Source organism: Syngnathus floridae, chromosome 11 (assembly GCF_059516105.1).
Source record: "Syngnathus floridae isolate MCC-2025c chromosome 11, RoL_Sflo_1.0, whole genome shotgun sequence".
Classification (NCBI taxonomy): domain Eukaryota; kingdom Metazoa; phylum Chordata; class Actinopteri; order Syngnathiformes; family Syngnathidae; genus Syngnathus; species Syngnathus floridae.
This window is the reverse complement of record NC_142423.1, coordinates 14,760,833-14,782,191: the sequence shown is the minus strand read 5'-3', so window position 1 is coordinate 14,782,191 and position 21,359 is coordinate 14,760,833. Positions and strand designations below refer to the sequence as shown.

Here is a 21,359-nt window from a genome sequence, read left to right as displayed (position 1 = left end):
CCAAGTCCTTTTAATGTGCTGCAGGGAACATGACACAATATATATTTTTCAGATCAAGTCAACAACAACAACAACCTTGTTTTTCCTCTAATTGTTCATCAAACCCCATGAGAAACCGACATAGGGAAAAATATTGCATTGGATAGAGGGATGTCTGCGGTTTTTTTGGCCCCCACTCCTAATCCTAATGCTTAAACCCACATTGTACTGAGCGACAAATGCTTACAAACATAGCCATTTGAATTGGAGCTTGCCAAATTGCGAATATGTTGTGTTGTATTATTCCCCAGGAAAAAAAACATTTCCAATGAAAAAAAAAAAAATCTGTTCAAGGATTATAATAAAAAGGATTATACGTGAATAAAGTTTTATTTTCCACGATGAATTCTCAATAAAATGTTAAAGTCAAAGTTTAACCGCGAACAAAAATCCTATTTTAACAAGTGAATACACTTTCTTCTTGTATCGTCCATTTTATAAACAGGACTCTAAATGCCAGATTTTTTTTCTTCATAGTCCAGGCTGCTAGTGGATGCACGCACGCCTCATTACAATGAGCGAGCACCACCTTAGTCACTATGGTAACAAACGCCTTACTTTATTTTGACTGCACGGTAGAGCGGGGCTGTGGCAGCTCCAGTTTGTTTGCATGAGACAGAACCCCTTCCTCAAAAAAAATAAAATAAAACGCCTGTAAAGTATCCTGAGATTTTTGATCCTTGGGGTATTTTGACAAAAATTAAAAAAACGTGTGGCAGCATCTGGGAACATTTTGAAATGTATATAATATGTTCCTTCAGTCATCAGATTGTCATTAAGTATCCATCTCCATTCCAAAGCACTGGTCCCAAGTGATCCAATAGCAAGCAAATAATTCCTTTTGACACACAATGATAATTAGGCATTTCATTTGCATGATGTCGACTTTCAATTTAATTGTCTGGCGGCCTCCATTCACACAGTGTCACACTTCCAAACGGACACACGGAGTTTAATGAGGTGAAGCATGACAGCTAATCTGTGCCAAAACATTTACACAAGACGCCGAACGGTGTAGACGAGTCACGATTGGAATTGATCATTAACAAATAAAACGGGCGACTGGCGAAGAGAAGTATCGTGAGCTGTTTTGGGGGTCATCGCTCTTTAAATCAGATTACTGCGCTGCAATGGTGACTGAATGTAACGACTTGTCTTTTATTGTGTTGCTGTTTATTCACTTCTAGCTTGCCTCCTAAGCACTGTGTACTAAACACAACTTTTCAGGCAAAGCATTATGTGTGAAATCCAAATGCGCCAATTTGTCTTGATGACCGTTCCACATCATTTCCCGGCTCCATGTTGCGAGACAGAATTCATGCGGAGCGATCATGAATGAACCCGAGGACAACCCAGGACACGCTGGAAAGAAAATGTAACCAGACTGGCCTGGGAACGCCTTGGGATTACCTCGGAAGAGCAGAGAAGTCCGGGATTCCCTTCTAAAGCTGTAGCTCCGACCCGATCTTAGATAAGCGGAAGAAAATCAACTGATGGCTGCAGGACGGGGAGAAAGAGCTACGGTGATTTATTCACATTAGTCCACGTACGAATAAATAGGCTGTAGTGTCAATAGAAAGCAGAAGTCACATCAAAAATGTTTACAGCAATATGTTGTATGTGATGGAGTTTGCATTTGTGGAATATGACTTAAGGCACCTGTTCTTTTGTCCATCTCGCGGAGCAGCCATTTTGCCACTTGCTCTTGACTGCAAATGATATCACAGTAGCACATAAAAAAGCTGAGCCACGATTGCTAGATTTTTCTGCTTCATTTCTATTTGGCAAATCCAATATTAATCAGATTGACTAGTGGGGCATCCAACATATTATTGTAAAGTTTTTTTTTAACCTGACTTCCTTTTTAAGAGCGGCCCAAAATAGGCCAAAATGTTCCAGTGTAAATCGCATCAACTTCAAAGCCCAACGTGCCCTCCCGTCTCCCTCGCCGCTGCTCGGCAACGTCGCCGCCATTCCCTCCAGAAGGATGCTTTTATTTGATATCAAACTAATGAGATTTCCATTCTCGGCGCACCATCCACCATGGTCTTAGCCAGGATAGATCTATTTAAATGTACGCTCGGAATGATATTTGTTGAGCATATTTACATACGACACAGCCTCTGTATATAGTATATGTTCTCCAAATACAAATGTTTTATTCATATTTTTCTTTTGCTTTTCATATGCAGCTGCCACTTAAAAAGAACTTAAGCTGCCACAGAACGAGAGAGTGCGTGTGAGTGGTGCGGCAAACGCCTGATTGGGATTGCAGGTGAGAGCTTAAATGCCTCTCAGACGTGTTAAGGATTTATAATTGATATTCTTTTGCACAAGGCACTGGGTAGAAAGAGCACTCCATTTTACCAGCATTATATTATCAGGAAAAAAAAGTCTGAATTTGGTGCGCACAAAGTTTTAAGTCAGAATATGTGGTCATGATTATGTGTATTATGATTGAAAAATGTTACACCATTACAAAAACATGTTACAAAAATCTTGTGATCATATATTCACAGAAAACAGTGCTAATTTTCTGAGAATAAAGTTTGACTTTAAAAAAAAGAACACAATATTCATTACAATGTGGGAGGGGTCTGTATTTGACAAGAATTGGCATTCCATCCTGAGCAAAAAAGTTACAGAGAATCAGGTTGTTATATACGGAGGGACAAATTGACGGCTCGCTAGTCATAATGTCAAATGTAATTGAATTTAACATGAATGAGAACAAACATGCTGTGATGAACGATGCGGCCTATATGTACATGCCGTCGATAAAATAATAGCCATACTTTCCCTGCCCTTTACCATTATTTTCAAAGCGTTATGTACAGGTCAAATAATGACGTCCAGCGGCTTTCAACTAATCCTGCCGTCTAGTGTTTATTCTGTAATTGGCGCTGTAGCACAAATGAGGGCCAACCGCTCCGCATGTCAGCGCAGTGAGCTCAGCCAACATTGATGATGATTGACAGCGCGGCCCAGAACATGGCAGCGTACGCTCAGCTGAGCCTCTTATTCGGAATAACATCCACTTGTGATTGACACCACATTCATTTGACCGCAGGTACACACTCTGTAGACAGAGAGTCAATTCGTCACCGAGTATATGCAAACAACTTGTAAATTAGAGCGGTGCCTCCACTAGCGTGAAGACGGATGCGCTTTTCAGACGTGAATTGTTTGACTTGTCTTGCATTGCAAGATTTTTACACAATTACACGCCATGTATTTGACCAAACCACCTGAGAGCATCTGCGGCTAAAGCCACCTCGGTGATATTTCACACACACACACACATCATACTAAAATGTGGAGAAAAATAGTTGATGGTGGCTATCATTGATTTGAAGTTAGTAAGGATGACCTCGAGCTTTTTGTATCAATTAACACACACACACATACACGAGTACTACGTTGAGAGAGGACCACGACGGTAGGAATGGCGCAGCTGTCGCCATGACAGAGTGGCTCCATTTAAAGTCATCACATTTTCCAACATCCTTCCGCTTTAGTTTGATCCAACATGAATTACACTGCACGTTACTGTGCGGGCTTGTCTGCTTCGTAAATCTTCACAGCGGAAGACTCCTTCAATAGGAAGATTCACTCCATAAGAAAATATGGGGGAAAGTAAAAGTTTATTTCACTCCCACAGATAGGGCTCCTGCAAAATAGGTGAACCAAATACAAGTGTAAAATATGGACTTTTCCAATAAATGTGTTTATACATTATATGTGGAGTCTTCACACACACACATACACTGAATGTAAAATATGAAATATTGGACCCAAGTCTTTCAGCACCTTCACTACTGTGTGTGCTGTACATTCAAATTTTACCGCAACCAAGCGATGAGAACATCTTGAGCGCTGTGCCAGCGAGTATGAAACATTGGGAATCTGCACTGTATACGTTTTAATTTGCTGAATAAAATGCAGTTCGGGAATATAATCTCCCCATGCTTGCCATCCAAATGAAAAGTGATTTCTGTGATTCCATCCATTTTTTGAATTTGCATCCAGAACATGCAACAACAACCGCCATGCACAGAAAATCTGAAACAGTACAGTAGCACAATGTAGAATATGGAGATGGAAGCGCCTGGCAAATATTTGCATTCCAAAATGTGCACTTTCATTTGGCCAAATGGGGCCAACGCGCACGTCTCGTGGCGCTCGCAGATGGCTAGCATGCTTCCCGATGAATTTCCATTACAGAAAAGTGGCTGACTGGAATAAATCATAATAAAAATGGGAACTTGCGGCCTGTCATCTCTCAAAGATTGGCTACCTTGGGACACTGCTGGAAGCTCTCCCATCACATGCCCCAGTGAAGCAAATACATATGACTGGGAAGAGCACAGAGAGGGACGGGCGGGCAGCTCACCCTAAAGAGTCACAGCTTACTTTTAAGATTCTGATGATTTTCCAATGTGGTTAGAAACCTAATCCAATTACCATAATAGTAAATGAATACTTTTAATGACTAGTTTTTCATTCTTCTCATACGAAATATGCGAATGAAGAAGTGACGTTTGCCTTAGCGAACAATGTTTACTGGATGTGAATTTGTTTAAGGCACTTCTGCTTTTGCATGCTCTCTTCTTTTTAAGCGTAAAATAATCCAGATTTTTGGCATTCTCTTTATTTTATGCACGCTCTCCTCCCGGCTTGTGTTAATTGCTACGTGAGCAGTAACATTTGTGTGGAAAGATGATCACTCTGAAATCCCACAATACGTATATTACAAAAAAGGATCGCTATATATGGGAGATTTAAAACTCTGCAAATTGGTGAGACTGCAAAGGATTAACCGCAATATGTTGTGAGATGACTATTATAAAATACAATATCTATTTATTTAAAGAGGTCAACAATCCATCCTAACTGGGCTGGCAGCGAATTAATTGAGTTATGCGATCTCATGTCCAGCTTTCATTCATTATATACGGCAACAAGGCATTTTTCCACTCATCTAAAGATGCAATATCCTAATTCCTCATTAGCTTTATTCCAAGTTTGCATTCACAGTTCTCATCTGTCTCACATTATTAGCAACACATCAACAGCCCCAACCTGCTGCATAGTGCATCAAAAGACCAGACTGTGTTTCATTAAAAAGCAGGCGCCAATGAGCCATTGGCAGCAATAAGCCATTACTGTGGGGATATTTTCTGCTTATGATGCAGAACCAGCTTGCCGTTTGTATGTTGTTTTCACACAACTGTGAAGGTTAATTAATGTGCTATTTTTAACGCTTGGTTTCACATGGATGTCAGGGGCAAACTGTGAGGCTTTTTTTTCTTTATCTGCTGCTCCCAGATGTTATAAAGTAAGTGTTGGTATTTGGGTTTGATTTGAAATACAGGCCAAAGCTCTCGGAAGAGGAGCGAGACTGTCTACATCAGCCTGGAGCGGAGCAGCGATGGACGACCACGGGTGTTTACAACAAGCCGATGGCATGAACGGTCACACGAGGTTAGGTAGACAGCATGATATGTTTGCACATCTCCCTCGCTCAGTTCCCACCATTCCTACTTAAATGTCTGACAGAAAGGTCTTGGGATGCATACAGAAGCAGAGCATGATAGACAGTGAACAGATGAGCTGTGCCTCAACTTGGGCTTTGTGCTTCGTCTGAAAATAGACGGTACGATACACAGACTAGAGGAATACACAACCTAATCAATATTTTCATTCATATCTGCATTCACATCAACTATCAGATCAGAGTCCACATCTGAATTGACATCTCTAACTCGATTCAAAATTCAAACCTTTCCATCAGAATCAGCCACCTGAAGTGAATGCACACTTCAGTCCATACCTAATCTGTATTCCCATTTGATTCTACTGCTGTTCCAAGGCCAATGAACTGTTCAACATTGGTAAGGCTTGAAAGAAGGAGGCCTCGAGATGAGTTGCACGCAATGGGAGTCCAAATCATATGAATAGCCTTCCTTTGAATCACATGTTGCATTGCGGAGTCAATATTACCAGCATGGATCATTCCCAGGGCACAAAGGGTTGGGAGGAGGTGCGGCTCTAATTAAGCTGTTGGCTACACAGGCTCCTGGCCAGGATGTTTCACTCTGAGGCATCATAGATAATTAAACAACAAAATGGTCATTTCAGGGCCCAGTGCTCAATGGCTACCGTGTTCTCGTTCAAAGTCTAGACCTGATTACTCACGTCCACCGTGCTTACTAGCTGTTGAGTTGAAGTGTGCTCTCACAGGAGCACAGAGCATGAAAACAATTAAAAACAGTTCAATGCTAATGATGGAAGGCCTCTTCATCTTCTATGGGCGGAATAGACCCAACAGATCCACTCCCGGAAAGAAAAAATATCTTGCATATTTTATCCTCTAAAAACATTTGATCCTCTTAATGCCTAGGAAATAAAAGTCTTTGAAACGAGGTCGTGGATTATGGAAACGCCTTATCCTGCCATCACAATATTAAACTAGGTTCTGGTTGAGTTGGTATGGTTGCATTTTGAAATGAAATTTCACTGTGGGGAAACAGTCGCCAGAACACCGACTGTTGTTTACAAATCTTATGAAGACTTCATTCTGTTGTCATTCGGTTGCTTTGTCATCTAATTGTAGTCCGTCACTGTCATCACATCTGCATCTGTATTCATATCACATCCAACTCGACACGAAACATCCACAACAGGATTCTCATCCTCATTTACATCTCTATCCATATCTTTATTCATATGTGACCACATCCGAATCTTCGTCTGCAACAAATCCGTGTGCATGTCATTATGACATATCTGAAGAACTACGGATACAAATAAATGCATGACTATCCTGGTGAGTGTTGTTCCTCCTCGACACCAGCCAGCGAGCTGTGAGAAACATTTCAGCGGGATCAAATGAGCCATTTCAATAGGGCCTCTCCCAACGCAGTGTCAGAGCAAGTCAAAGGTTAATGAAAGGGCACCTGGTTGGGAGGATGAAGACGTGGCAGCAGCCAGCACCACGGGGATTAGCTCTGTTCACATATCAAAGGCATCCCCTGGCTGCTGAGGCTCAATCTGGATTCGGTGGGGGAATCTGCATCCATCACAGAGATATTTAGCCGGCCTCTTCATCTTCCCAACTTCCAGTCGTACTGACATTCACCGTGGCCCGTCGAGATGAAAGGATCTAAGTTTGCCTCCGATGTGAACATATATTTAAGAGTTTCCTCAAATGAAACATTGAATTCACTGGAAAAACTTTACTTTTGTTTCTTTGTGTGGCTCCAATGGGACATCACACTTATATGATTTTTTTTATAAACAATGGCCAGGGTATGTTGCTGGAGTTTAATAAAAAAACAACGTTGCAAAGCGGCCACCTTTCGTTCTGCAACGCTAATCGTCCTAAATATGTGACATGTTTGCATCATAGTAAATACCACAAAGGGAAAGCGTTTAAAAAGTGCAGTAAGACTCAGTCGGTGCTGTTCTTTGGCACCCAAGTCTCAAAGCTTTTACGGTGGTAAGCCTCAGTCGGCGCCATTGTTTAGGGTAGCAACAAATGGCGAGAGGCAGCTAAATAGCTGCTCATGAAATTTGGAACATAATTCTGATTTAGTAATAAAGTTAAATGCAGCAAAAGACAGGAACTGAGCAACAATCATGCCTCTATGATTATGGCCAAGTGTTCTTAAGCAAGATACTGCACCCGGTTCTTTAATACTAAATGTAATTAATCCTCAATCGGTGCTGCTGTTTTGGTTAGCAAAAAAAAGTTGGAGCTCAGGAATTAAGGTTAACACTGTGTGTGAAACATTGTGAGAGGTAATGATAGTGCTTCTTTCCCTGACATGGATTTTAGCGAGGTATTTGTTTGTATTCAGTCAATGACATACCTGGTGGACCCTGGAAAGCTGGGACAATGGACTTGGAAAGTGGAAGCATGTGCAGCACATATGTCCATCGTATGTAGACTGGGATGACTAAATGGATTGTTGTCAAGGACAGCTACTTCTATGAATTGGACACGGCAGCACAACAGCTTTTAGTGTTCTTTCAAGGATTCGCCCTCGGGGTTTCAAGCTTCCGTGTTTGGCTGTGCCGCTATGATGAACTAATGTGGGAATGCTTTATGTTTATCTCTGTTCAGTGTGTAGCAAGCAATGTTAGTGCAAATAGTAGAGTGATGAGTTCATCCATGCCTCCATCCATGCCATGTTTGGGGTTTTTTTCTGCCAACATTTGAATCAAAATCATACTCAATTAATTTACAGTAGCCTCAGTAGTGTTGTAATCCGCTGGTAATTACTGCATGTCTCATACAATGTTGGGATGAATAGAAACAGATGGTGCTGTAATGTTGAGAAAATGTCTCTTGATTAGTTAATGAAGTATTTGTTTGTCAGACTATTTTTAGACAGGGATTAAAACAGATTTGCTGTGTTTGTGATGCATTTGTACATGGCATCATTTAAAGTACAGTTTGGCAACCACGGCAAGACTGCGAGCTTGTTATGAGTTGATTACTTGAGAATATGACTCATTGACTCGTTTATATGAAAATATACTTTGTTCTACCAGCATGCTACACACATTTGAACAACTTCTGCCTCAGGTCAAAAAGTTTTCTTTTTATGTTGAAGCTAAACTAATCTACAGCAGCAAAGTGTGTCTCTATTTGTTTCTAATAATGTTGCAAACAAGTTTATGATCCTTTGCGATGCTGCAGCACAAAGATGTTTGAAGCAGAGATGCTAATTACCTCACAGCGGAACAAAATGATTTCACTTCTTCAAAGAAGACACTATTGTGTCCCACACATGGCCTTTTGTTTTGTTACTTTTTATATCATCACGATTTGAATGCTTACAGGTACGTTCATTCTAACCACCATTGTCAGTTTTAAGTACGTCATTCTCATTGGTCGAGCTTTATTTTCAACACTCTAGCCGTCGCCAAAGTTAAATAATCTTCTTTAAAACATCATTGTTTTTTCACAGATTTTAGAACTTGATGCACAAACCCGGAAAGAGGTGCAAAAGTTGACAACAACATTTTTTGTGGGGGGCTTTCACATTATTAGCAAGGTTCAGGCAGCACTGAATCAATTTGCACTCATCCCACTGAAAACCAGTCCAGGGTGGAGTCCAGCTTTCTCCCAAAGTCAGCTGGGATAGGATTCCTGGTGACCCTGAACACCATGGAGAATGGATGGATGGTTTGTTTTCCCCAACCTCTTGACAGTTGTGTGACCTTAGACCACAGGACCGGATCGGGACACTGAAGAATGTGCAGGAATGGAAACCTTTCCAACTCTGAGAGACCAATCGTTACGTTCGGCCAGCGAGTCAATCTTGGAGGGCATCTGCTCCATTGGCCGCTCTCTAGATTTTCAAGTCAAGTGCCAAAACCTGCCACAATAATTGCTTGATGGTTTGACGTACGAGAGGTTTCTCGCCAAAGCCCTGACAGCAGGCCCGGGCCTGGATGGAGAACAGGTATTAGCCCCATAGATCATGTAAAATTAGCAGCAGGAACCGCTGTCAGCCCAGACATTGGCACTTAATCTTGGACTTTTGGCAGACTGTTGCCTTAACAGGTCAAATGATATCTATAAATCAAGAATCCCCTAGTGGGAAGCCAAAGGGAGCAATGGGAGCGAGCCACAACACAAAGAGCTGGCAGTGAAATTCCGAGGGGAATTATATCTCAGGCATAAAGCCTAACCCAAGGAAATAATCCAGTCTATTTCATAAGGGATTAGATCCTTTAAAGAAGATTGATTGCCTCTTTTTGCTTTTCTACTCGATGTAATCCTAGATTATGGAGATCACAAGGGGTTAGGTTTGAAAGAAATCTGAACGGCATTAATAGCGAGGTGGCGACCGACCGTCGCGCTGACGATCGGCGTGCTACCCCGTCATATACGTCAAGACGTCGGTCTTGGCAAGATGCGCCTCAACTCCACCACCACAGAGTCCCTTGGCTCAGCCATAGCAGCAGAATGTCATCTATCTTGTTTGTGCTTTACTCACTTTGCAGTTGCTGATGATAAGTTACTCTCCTTTAAGAGGCTGTTAAGAGAAGGCCAACAATCACACTGCAAAATGGAAAACATAAAAACAATAAAGGGAGTCTTGGCAGTAAAACGCTGAGAAATGGATGTGTGATGTGATATTCACTAGCGGCATCATTCATTTTGGCTGGTGGGCCAACATTAACTCTCCTTTGATAGTTCATTTTGATGTCTCCAGGAGAAAATCTGGCTCTTCTATAAAATCATTTGTTTGCCATATTATCGCCATCATGTTAGTCAGCCGCTTGATTCAATCATTACTTAGTCAGTCAGTGAGATTGTGAGCTCGGTGTTTAGCTATTGGTTGCCTTAGTTTGTTTGTCATGGAGTTGGTCTGGGTTGGACGTTTCGTTGGTTGATCAGTCGGTCAATTGCGGTTCTTGATAGCCGCTGTCCCATCCAGTTTGGTTCCTTCATTTCTTCCTTGTTACCAGTTTCTCCTTTCCTACTTTGTACTTGGTAGAGTTTTCCTGTTTGATGCAAACACACTTAGTAGACTCAACATGTTGGTCTTACTGGGTGGCTTTGGCTCAGTGGATTGAGCAGTTTGCCAAGCGAATATCGGTTCGAGTATTTGAATCTTGGCTGTTTTGTAGAACTTCTGCTGCTGCTGCTGTTGTTTTGTTCTTGACTGCGACATCAGCAGGACCAGCATGAAAACAAAACAACATGCTGCTCTGTTTTATTTTTAAGCAGGGTTCACAATGAGAGCAGCCTCCAGTTTTTTTTTTTTTTTATTATTATTATTCACACACAGATGAACTTCCATTCATCACTGTAGAGTACATGAAGAGAATAAGAAACGTGGCAAATGTCTCAACCTTAAACTGATCCCCAGTGTATGCATCATCTATTGCATCCACCTTCAAGCAGGGAAAAAAAAAAAAAATCTCAATTGGATGGAGGAAATATGTTCTAAATGTGGGCGCATTGTGCTAACTGTAGACTTCTTGAAACACTTGAGAGCTATACCCAGAACTTGGCAATTTGATGAAATCAATGACAAATAACATCTTATTTTGAACGCTTACATGCTGCTTCGATTTATTTTGAGAATGTCATTTTCCTTTCGAGAAATGAGCCAAACCAATGGAGAAAAATTGCAATGTAAGCCATAGTTCAACATTAAAACCAAACACTTGGGGCACTTTGTTTGAGAAGCCCACACGGTCGGTCGGTCGGTGTCCACGGTGGGGCAGGAGAAGCCAAATGTGACAGACAGGCTGGAATGGAGCCGTTAATAGTTTGTGATCATGCAATCACGTCGGCGCTGGGAGTCCGAGCAGGGAAATGAGAGGTGGCGATGGATATGGAGCGTTGTGGTTTTGTGTGTGCGGGCGGGCGGGCGGGCGGCTGTAGAGCTCATGGGAAATGCTCCGCCACCCATGGAACTCATTTAAAGTCCTCATTTAGAAGTTGTCACATGACGGCCTCTGCTCTGGGTGCGTTCAGCAGCGCCGTGGGGCTGTCAGCCGTTTGATAGACAGGCCGCACCTCTGACTGATTACACACTCGACCGGACCCAACTGCGATGGGGTGCACTTTATTTACCCTGGCAGGGCCAACGTGTGCAGCATCCCTCAGTGTGCCATCACCTCCTCCTTCCTCCATTAACAGCTTGGCGCTATAAATAATCCCCGAGAGTTCATGACTTATTAAACGAAATGACGGGGGTGATGTAACTGTAACACCTTTTGTGAGAATGGAAAAAGTCAACATTTGGCACATTTTGATGACTAAAATAGAAGCCATAAAATAACACCTCTGCTCCAAACAACTATTAGCGGGTTTCAAATAAAGTAGAACACTACTGCAGCTGACAAATTTTGATTTCAACCAAAGTCTAATAACTTGAAGAGGTCTATTTTGGTAGGCGTTAAAACGGGCGGAACTTCCTATGAGTGCCAGGGCCAAGTCTAGCGTTGTGTTGCACCTGTTTGGGCATGTCAGCGCATGAATTAGTCTGACATCAGCATTGTCCTTGACAAAGTTGCGGCCTCTTGCAAGCTTTTATTTTGGGGACCCCTCATTACCAGAAAAAGAGTGAAATCATGTCATTTACTACTATTATGGACTGCGCTTTAGCTCTTTATCAACAAGACATGGTCCCCAAAGCGCTTTACAATGCTTCAGTCACCCTTTAACACACACACACGTTCATACACCAATTAGTCCTTGTTACCATGGAAACCAACGCTTCAAATTACAACTTTTATTATGTCAAAGTTGAAATTGCTTGATGTTTGGGGGAAAATAGTGTCCATCTGTAGCTTAAGAAAACTTTTGTCAATTTAGGTCGATTATGGAAATGTCAATAACCTTTTGCAAAAAAAGATGGTTCAAATTCAACATGGCCAACTTCATTTATGCGTGAAGTTTGTCCACTATTTTAATAGGCAATATGAAATAAAAGCTCTCCGCATTTAGTTTCTGCACAACACTCAATATTCCAAATTCTTGCTGCATTGTACTCAGCTTGAAAAGGTCTGTCAAGTTGCCTTTTTTTTTTTTTTTTTATTCTATCCCATTAAAATGTTTGAAAATTTTGAGAATGGAAATCATGAAGTTGTTTTGCACAGCTTTACTCAAGAGACTGTGTGAAAAAGTTGAGCATCTCTGCATTTAAAGTGAGTTTATTCATCCATCACCAAGTAGAGGTAGGCAAGCAGGCAGGCAGGCAGGCAGGCAGGCAGCCGACATCTCACTCTGTCTGGAACAACAAAGTCATCAAATCAGAATTCTGCCCTGTCTACCTGCAAATCTCCCTCCATCTCTGGATTACTCTTAAGTCCCCCTGAAGCTGGCCTTGGAGCTACATCAGAGGATGCGCGGCAGCAGCGGGGGAAGTTGCGCAACTCATTAAGATCTCAGCCGTCTTCCCTCAGGGTTGATCCCTCATCCCAGCAAACTTGCAGCCTTTGAGCAAATAAAGCCACGTAAGAAGGTTGAACTATACAACAGCCGCAAAATTCGGTGCAACTTTTCAACAAAGCGGGGCTATTCAAGCGGCAGGCTGTGTCATTGAACGTCATCGTCCATCACGCAGCATTGCAAAAGGAAAAAGAGAACAAGTTGCCTATGGTAGCGCACATTGCATTCAAGCAAGAAATGTACCAAAAACATTTTTTTTTTCTTCTTGTTGTTTTGAGTGTGTGTCGGGGAGCTATAACACATTTATGGTATTTCCATGAATTTGAATGGAGAAAGTTTGAGTTACAAATGAAATTCCAATCTCAAGGCACCAGCGTACACAGCAAATTATTGGATAACATGTTTTGGAATCTCAAGTCAAGGACAAAATTATAATAGGTCGGCTAATGACAATTTACAATTTTGTACAACAGATTTGAGCAAGTAACATGAGATGCTTATGAAGTGCTTTTAGCATGTCGCATCAAAAGATGGAGCTGGCTGACCTGAGAGCCTTACGTGTCATGGTCGGGTGGAGCATGGAGCAGGACGACCAGGTGCAGCTTGGACCAGCTTGGTTTATTGGTGAACTCAAAAAAGGCAAAGTGACACGACGTAACCACAATAACATGAATGATCAACCGGGACGTGTAACCGGACGACATCAGGACATGACGACAGCAAGACCAGACGACAACAGGAACCAAAAAGACCTCATGACAAGAACACACACCGTACCTCCAACACCAAACAACCGCAAGCAATGACCCGACGGGGAGTGAGGGCCAGGCAGACAGGACTTATATACACGACAGGTAACGAGAGAGAGGCAGGTGGGAATAATCACACTCATCATGGGCACACAGGAGGGGAGGGGAGGGGCGAGCACACAGTCAGAAACCAAGACAACAGACACATAGTGGAGCAGTTTGGGACGAGACGTGACATTAAGTATGTAGGCAAACAACATTGATCACTATTGCTTCTATTTCACAGGACATGTTGGTCTCCAGCTTCCATAACGTATCATTTTTACACAAAGCATCCGAGCAACATTGTTTTTCTCCCAGTCCCAGTCCCAGCCTCAGCCTCACTCGCCCTGTCTAATTGTCATTCCGTGGCAGCACGACGTTGGTGTGTTCGCATTCTCACTCCGCACTGCCATGACAACGTGTCGTAGAGAGTTCGACCAAGCCCGAAGGCCTCTTCCGGTCGAGGGGGCTTCGCTCGCCTATGCAGCGCGCTGTTTCATTTATTTTCATGATGGGGGCAAAACAAAAGGCGAGATAGAAAAGGGGATGAAGCGGCCCGGGCTAAACACACCTGTGAGACAATGTTGCTGGCAGCATGTCATTTTCCACGGGAATCTCTGCCGTCACTGAGCAAACGTGATGAAATATCTCATCCTGAGAATAATGACGCATTCTACTGCAGTTCCTTAACTAACATCTGGGATCAGCCCATACATAAATAAATAAATGAGGGCTTCTGTAGGTTTGGTTGGATATGGGTGGATTTGGTGGTTCATATCTTTTCGGCTTGGCATCAACACAATGTAAACACGATAACAGGGCACTCATTAATCAATCACTGTGCTTCTAATCTTCATTCCTACCTCTGCTTAGCACAAGATGGTCACTTCCCATTGTGAGTTACAAGACGACTTGGTCAGATGCTTGTGAATAGCTGGTCCAAAAGCTGCATCTTCTCAAAACCTGTCCCCATGACAATGTGTTTTACGGTGCTCATTCTGACTGCACTTGCCCAAATGAATGTGCACTTACAAAATAAACTCTTCACTACTTGGAAAAGAAAGGCAACGTGAAAGTTCATTCATCGCCGCAGTTGCCGTAGTTAAAAGGGGAGAGAAAAAAACCAGCTTGAAAGACGGCATGGTGGGCTTTTAATGAGGTGCACAGCAAGATGCAGATGATTGCCCTTCTTTTTGGGGTGAAAAAAAATGCCAGTCAGCCTCTACGTCCGCCCACTTTTTTTTTTTTTTCCTGCTTTGAAGGCGCCGCCAGTGCCCGAATGCTTGAGAGAAAGAGAGAGTAAGAATGGGAGAAAGAAAAAGGCATCTGGCCGCTTTGATGCCTTCATAGCGCCACGGCCAATCGGGCACAAAGAGAGGCGAAGAGATTACTGATGCAACATAAGCGAGTGGATGGATGGATGGATGGATGGCTGACGTGCTCCGGGGCACGGGAACAAAGTCGGACCCTCAACTTTCACGAGTAACCTTTCCTCGCTCGTGACAATTTCAAACAATGGCCCTCGAGAGGATGAGCCTTTTGGTGTGAGCTGACTTTAATGTCGGCATTAGAAGAATTACAATTTCAGGATGCTTTATTCATCGTTCACGAATAAAACATGTTTCTTCCCAGAGGGCATCCGCATGGTACACAATTTAAACTTATTTTTGCCGGAGTCCAGATCTATATCCTATTGGAAATAGGAAGCTATGGTTGCAAAATGCTGGAGCACATGCAAATGCTGCCAAAGCACAGTCGGCACGTATGTTTTAGGGTGTGCACATTTATGCAACCAGCTTGTCGTCCACTTGCTTATATTCTAATTTCAGATGACTTGCGCAGGCTATTTATTATTTAACTGGTAACATGATTTTTATGAAACTGTACCAACTTTATTGTAGGTCACATTGTTTTTGTAATATTCGGTTTAATTGACTTTTATTATGTAAGAGCGAGTGAGCAGGTCTTATTTATAGTAATCTCAGGGATGTGATTTTTTACAGATGTGTTCCTCCCATCAGTGTCAACCTTGCCAGGGGCTGCAGAAGAGTTGGCGCAGCGAGCCCGAGGCCAGAGCATGTCTGTCCTGATTGGTTTTAGCCGAGAAGTAGGAGAAGAGCGAGCACGCTCACCTCCCAACGGTGTAGAGTACAAACACTATTTTACTTAGCATTAGTGGAAATTTGTTGGATTGTCTCTTATTGCCAGGCGTCATTGGACTGCAAAAGTGCATCTCTCAGTACATTGGGGACACGGAAGACCTTTTCATTTGTGCACCCAGCCGGTTACTTTCCCTGCTGTTCTCGGCCACGCCTCTGCCATCACGCTTACTACCGGCACCTGTCCCTGTTTGTTAAGAGCGCTACTTAAAGCGTGTCCTCCCAGCAATTTCTGTCAAGTTTCTGCATGGTGTGGCACTCGCTCGTCCAGCCCGGTCTGCATGTCACAGGCAGGTTTGTCATTTCCTTGATTTTCTTTTCAAATGTACATGAATAAGTGCAAGTGCTATGAATTGATCTGAATGATATCATTACAAAGACTCAGATGTTGTTTTATAATGCTGCCCATCACTTGTCTAGACGGTATTTTTTTTGGTACCCTCCACTTTCCTCTCACAATCTAAAGTGAAGAATGTTATTTTGATGAATGAATCTAAATTGTCTACAGTACCTTTTCAGCCTGCAGCGGAGTCCTGAGCTCACACAGACCAAAGCAATGTGTTTGATTGACAGTTGAAGGTCAAGTAGTGTGTTTCCAGTGTCATCAGTGGACATGTACACACTTTACTGTAGCTGTAAGGGAGGCTCTGTTTTCTGACTATGGAGCCGTATGTTATCTACTTGGTGTTTTTAAAATTCATTAAAATAAAAAAAACATTATCTCAGTTGTTGGTTTTCACTTGAACTCTAGAAAAATATTTTTTTTTAATTTATTTTTTTAATTGAGTTGTGCAGGTTATAGGTCACATCACTGTCAAAAAATATTTAAATCTACATTTTCACTTTCAACTTGAACGACTCTTTGAAGGAATGCAAGCAGAGTAGGCTGACTGTGCCTGCACCGACCAAGCTGATTCATGTAAACAAGTTCTGTGCAGAATGCTTCGGACCACGTGCGTGGGTAACCGACGCGAGGTCCTCTCTCTTATATTTCATGCAGCGTAAGTGTGCCTTTTTCCCCTGTCGCACGCTGCTTTATGGTAATTCAATTCAGTGAGGTGTCAAACACGGCTCCGGGCGGATTCCCATTACCGCAAAGTGGAGGTCAGAGGAGACGGACAATCGGACAGTTGCCGACGTAGCCTCAACACGTCATACGTGACACTCAGGTTTGAAGAGTACAACCCGCTCGGCGACAAACGCGGGACCGAAGCCTCGTATGAATTGGACATAATTCTGTGTGCGTGAGGCCCCGTTGCTGTCGTGTTATCCATCCATCCATTAAATCAAATCCCGCCTCGGGGGTTGGCATATATTCGGTTGGGAAACTGCAAGAGTTGGAGGAAAACAATAGGACAAATTTGAATTCCGCTCCTGATTCCACTTGTATTATTTACATCAATGAATATCAAGTTGAGGGGGTTAATGGGATTCACACAGAACACAGTGGGCCGCGATGGACCGCAGCGGAAAGCTCTGGGGAACCATGATGAGGGAGCACTGTAGTCTAGTTACATCTCCCATCTTTACCATTAGGTGCACCTCTAATGGAAGAGCTACTGTATTATAGACAAAATGGAAAACGTCTGGCTGATGAAAGTCCTGTCCAAATGCAAAAAGTAGTAGCTATTCCATCACAGACAATTTTCAAATTGACAGAGAAGGAACGTTGGTTTTTTTGCGCTCCTTCAGTAAATGCTGGCCTGTAATTGCTACAATTTGCCAATAATTATGGTGCACTGTTTCACACCTAATTACCAGAATATAATGATATTTTTCTGAATCTCTGGCAAAAGTGTTGTCTCTTTCTGACCCCAAAAGGACACTCTGTGTGTGCAAAGTGCTTTCTCCATAAGGTGTCCTCAGACCGGCAGGTTTGCTTTCACTGCTAATGAGACAAGAGGGTTTGTCACTCATCGTTGCTTCTGCTTTTGCGGCGGGATAGATTTCAATGTCGTTAACGTTGCAAGGCTGTCCGAGAGTGGGGGACTGATTGCTTTACAAGCATTGTTGCTGCTTTGTCTTAGTAAATACAGGTTCGAAGAAATAGAGGGTCATAGATGATGAGATGTGTCAAACGAGCCTGCAATCCTTCTTTGTGAGGTGCAGAATAATATACAAGCGCATTCAGGGACCAAGCTCTGCTGTGAATAGTGACAAAATGCGCGTCATTTCCACCACCCGTAAAAGTGTTTATAAAAGATGACAGGTGGTTGCTGGTACCAAATGACCTCGCAGCGTGTTTTATATTGAAAGGCATCATGGCGTTTGACCTAGACATTAAACATTTTAAGAAATTGGGTATTTCCTTGTTCTTCAAATTGGACTGACTCACCCACCATGGAGCCAAACCAAGAATGACTGCAATTTAAAAGACGTGAAAATGTTTATCATTATGAAATTGTACATAGTCAACTCAGTGTGCTTTTATGTCATTCTTGCTGGAATGTACTAAGGCACAATGGCATCATTGAATATATTGCACTACAAGTCAGCATTCTCCACCATGTTCTCCCCGGCCCAACGGTGGACAGTACCCCCACAAAACATGCATCCCAGATGGAGCTTGCAATTGGAGACTTCTAGTGAATAATCTTCTCATTACTTATCGTGATGAACTGTGGCATGCAAATATCAATAAGGGACTGTGGTGAAGCAATCCAATTAAGGCCCAAAAGCTGAAGTCTCATTAGTGCAGAGTCTCTAATAATGCAAATGACATCCCACTGTTAATCAACCTTGAATATAAACAGCGTCCGTGAATGCACCACCACAGGTGATGTGTACACCTGCAGGTGATGAAAGGCCAACGTCAACAACTCTCACAATGGAGCTTTTAGATGGTAGAAATTAGCTGCTACTTCCCCTCTGTGAGGCAACAATAGCCCGAAAACTTTTCCCGATAAGAAAAGCCGCTGATGTCGGAAACTACCATAAAGACTCGGTGAAGCAAACTCATTATTTACACTCGTTTCCATTTGATTTTCTTGCTTTAAATGATCAAAATGTTTTGGTAGGGGGACTTCTGGAATTGGCCATTGAACGCAGCTGTCGCGCCATCCTCTGACTTGGAGTGAAACTGCCACAAACAACGTGTGGAGGCTGAGCATAAAGAGGCCTTAAAATAGAACAAGCAATCCCAGCACAGCCCCTTCAGAACATGCAAAAGACTTCCATAACTCAAAGGAGCTCGGGCGGCGAGGGTAGAAGCAAAAACTAAAGAGGAGGAGGGACTTTCGAGTGGCCTTTGGCTTAGAGAAGCACTTTGAACAAAGTACAAGATGACTAAGAAATCTTTTAATACAAAAATGGCAAGAAAGGTTCTCAAAATGGGTTCTATAGATTGAATTTACACTCGGGATCCCGTCCATGCACCAATCTTGGTAAACAACTCCCACTTAGTAAACCAGCTTGTCAAAGCCAATTGTTCAACTCATGACGGGGGCAATCTTCCCGTCGTTTCTTGCCCGCTGGGAATTCCTGTCACATGGACCGTCCCTCGTTGTCACTATCCCTTTCATTTGCTTTTCTAAAATTACCGCTTGTGTCAAATCATTGTTCTCGCAGCCAATCACTCTTTGCCAATGCGCTTTGAAAATCTCTGCTCTTTTCTACGGAAGGACTGAAAGTGCCAACATTTAAAAAATACATTAAAAATATCATGAATAAAATGTTTCATTGATCAAATAAATAAATCTGCAGTTAAATCAACATGTCATGAAATGTCCTATTAATAATTAAATGACCAGAAATGATTTTCACACTTTTCCACCAAGACATTGACGAAGAGTGACGGCAATCTCCACGGCTTCACTAAAAGTCATAAGTCAAAGTTGTTCAACAGCGCAACTGTTCAGTTCTTCAATAAACACGGGAAACAAAACATCTGTTTACAACTTGGCTCGTAAACATAGTAAAATATATATATATATATATATTTCTAAATCAAATGTGGCTCTTGAGCAGAAAAGTTTTCCCACTCTTGCTCTATAGAATTGAGGGTTGTTTATGTTTAGGAGTTTGTTGATGGATGCATCTAGCGATGCTCTTCCAGTCTGCTCCATTTGTTCTTATTCCCGTGCAGAGGATGGCAGTAAACACATTCTTCTATATCTGCTGCCTTCTTCAGCTCCTCCATTATGAAGTGCTTATTGAAAACAGAGTGAATCCATTCCAACTTTATCCGGTGAGACTTTTCCACACTCGCATCTAATCAGATTTATGTCGGGCGAGCACCTCCAGAGGAGGTTATTTTTCTCTAAGCTTGCTCAGCTCACAATCATTAATAGCAAAGTGAGCAGTGTTTAAAAAGAAGCCAAGAAAAGTAAATTAAATGATGATTTTTTTTAATCCTCTACAGAAATGCAAGTCTATTCCAGTAACATTGTTTTGTTTAATGAGCGATTGTGCAAATGTTCTAAATATGACTGTTGCCATAGCAGCGGTTTGATGAGAATTGTCCATTAAAAAAAAAAAAAAAGCTTTACGGCAGCTGTTTTTTCAAATAATTCCACGCATGATCAAGGCATCCAAGTGCAAAACCTTGCGTGAACTGTGCCACTTGCTGCTTCACCACATTGCTTTTTCCATTTCTATTTTAACAAATAGGATAGAAACTTATTGGATGAGGTTGTCAGAAATGGACACGCCCAGTGACTCATCTCTTTTTATTGTAACATTTCTTGATGCTCTCACACCTGGAAGTTAGTCTAGCATAACAACATTAAGGAGCATCTCGATGCGCTTCACGGTGCCAGGATTAAGCAATGGAGGAGCTTCGACGGAATAACTAAAATGGAGGAATCACTGATGTATTCTTTGCAGAAGTCTTTTCGACAGTGAGAATGCTTTAAGTGTCGATATACTTGCATTTAGACTTTCAATTATTATTAGTGTGTTTGTGTTCAAGCAACAATTCAGGCTCATTCTGCTATTAGCCTGCTGTATCAATTCTCTCTTTTTTTAATATATGTTTTTGTAGACTCAGTTTTAGATAAAGGAGATATGCAAATATTGAATCAATTTGAGCCTGGAATTGGACTCGTTGAAATATTTTTTTTTCTTCTTTGACAAAAACATTCCAAAACGGCTTCTAATGTTTGTCAGAAGACCTTGCATTCCGAGGGCCTGCGTTGAACTTCTCCTTTCCTTGCAGGTCAGACAATGTTTGGTATTCCCCGCCCATTTGAAATAAGATTTGAAAAATGCTCATTGAAAGGATTCTAAAAGACGGTAGCGCACATACAATGTTAAAAGAATGTTATTGCAAATATCTGCCGTATTCTTAATTGTGACAATGCTTTCACAATGCAAGCTCTTTCATCTGTTGTTGTTGTTGTTGGCAGTAATTGACTTAGGAACAGAAATGATTTCCTCTAAACTGATGCATTATTCATGCTCTCATAGTTTAGCAGTGTTATTGTGGATTTTAAAGCCCCCCAAGGT

General features: G+C 42.1%; 1 protein-coding gene and 1 long non-coding RNA gene across 4 annotated transcripts in view; one reads left to right on the top strand and one right to left on the bottom strand.

The window, feature by feature from the left end:
• Positions 1-12,659: 12,659 nt before the first annotated feature.
• Positions 12,660-14,958, bottom strand: LOC148391367 (uncharacterized). 2 transcript variants are annotated; one of them, XR_015861322.1, is made up of 4 exons: positions 13,742-14,958; positions 13,510-13,593; positions 12,876-13,009; positions 12,660-12,803 (listed from the first exon to the last, which is right to left on the bottom strand). It is a non-coding gene; the product is annotated as an uncharacterized LOC148391367 (long non-coding RNA). The 2 variants fall into 2 exon arrangements; XR_015861321.1 differs by lacking the exon at positions 13,742-14,958 and having other exon boundaries at positions 13,510-13,735.
• Positions 14,959-15,138: 180 nt separating this feature from the next.
• slc16a1a (solute carrier family 16 member 1a) overlaps positions 15,139-21,359 on the top strand; it is a 30,410-nt gene continuing 24,189 nt past the window's right edge. Inside the window, exons 1-2 of one of the 2 annotated variants that reach the window (XM_088389561.1) lie at positions 15,139-15,401; positions 15,759-16,208. The gene's annotated coding sequence lies outside the window, so the exon portion shown is untranslated. Of the gene's footprint in view, positions 15,402-15,758; positions 16,209-20,959; positions 21,070-21,359 lie in introns of those variants that run through there. The other variant, XM_088389563.1, reaches the window with a different exon arrangement.